Source organism: Lampetra planeri, chromosome 30, assembly GCF_965212315.1.
Source record: "Lampetra planeri chromosome 30, kcLamPlan1.2.h2, whole genome shotgun sequence".
Lineage (NCBI taxonomy): Eukaryota > Metazoa > Chordata > Hyperoartia > Petromyzontiformes > Petromyzontidae > Lampetra > Lampetra planeri.
Genome location: NC_136136.1, coordinates 4,438,231 through 4,439,544, shown reverse-complemented (window position 1 = coordinate 4,439,544; position 1,314 = coordinate 4,438,231).

The following is a 1,314-nucleotide window of genomic DNA, read 5'->3' as shown; positions in this document are numbered from 1 at the left end:
ACTAAAACATGTCAGGGGGTCATTTAATTGTGGCGGTCACATGACATCTCGACCAGCACTTTGTACTTTGTAATTCAGTGGTTCTTCTTAACTTGGGGTGCAAGATGCCCTTTCTGGGGGTGCGAGACATGGCCAGATGTTTTTTAGAAGGTAAATCATCGAAAATCCGACTTAAGCATAGGCACGTAAGTTATAACTATGCGTTTATTAACATGAAACAATTTTAACGATTGCGAAACAAAGTGGTGCAAGGCTGCAGTGAAGGTTCAGAACCACTGGCGTAGTTGGTGCGCGTTGGCCATGCAAGTCCACTCCACGTGTCTGTAGCTCCACGTGGAACAGAGGGGAGGGGGAGAGGGGGAGAGGAGGGGTGGGGCTGAGGGGGCTAGAGAGGGGGGGAGGAGAGAGGAGGGGTGGGAGGGTAGAGAGGGAGGGGGCAGAGAGAGAGAGAGGGGGAGGGAAGAGGGGGGGTAAGAGAGGAAGGGGGGATAGAGGGGGGGGTAGAGGGGGAGGGATAGAGGGGGGGGGAAGAGGGGGGGGGGGAAGAGGGGGGGGGGAAGAGGGGGTGGGGGAAAGAGGGGGGGGGAAGAGGGGGGGGGAAGAGGGGGGGGGATAGAGGGGGGATAGAGGGGGGGATAGAGGGGGGGATAGAGAGGGGGGGGGGATAGAGGGGGGTAGAGGGGGGGTAGAGGGGGGGTAGAGGAGGGGTAGAGGGGGGGATAGAGGGAGGGGATAGAGGGGGGGGGGGGAGATAGAGGGGGGGGGAAAGAGGGGGGGATAGAGGGGGGGGGGATAGAGGGGGAGATATAGGGGGGGATAGAGGGGGAGAGGTAGAGGGGGGGGGATAGAGGGGGGGATAGAGGGGAGGATAGAGGGGAGGATAGAGGGGGGGATAGAGGGGGGGATAGAGGGGGAGGGGTAGAGGGGGGGGGTAGAGGGGGGGATAGAGGGGAGGATAGAGGGGGGGATAGAGGGGGGGGAATAGAGGGGGAGATAGAGGGGGAGATAGAGGGGGGGATAGAGGGGGAGGGGTAGAGGGGGGGGATAAAGGGGGGGGATAGAGGGGGGGAATAGAGGGGGAGATAGAGGGGGGGATAGAGGGGGAGGGGTAGAGGGGGGGGATAGAGGGGGGGGATTGAGGGGGGATTGAGGGGGGGGTAGAGGGGGGATTGAGGGGGGGGTAGAGGGGGGGATAGAGGGGGGGAGATAGAGGGGGTGGGGGGATAGAGGGGGAGGGATAGAGGGGGCGATAGAGGGGGGGGGGATAGAGGGGGGAGGTGGAAGGCGAGAGAGGAGGGGGCAGGAGACGTCACG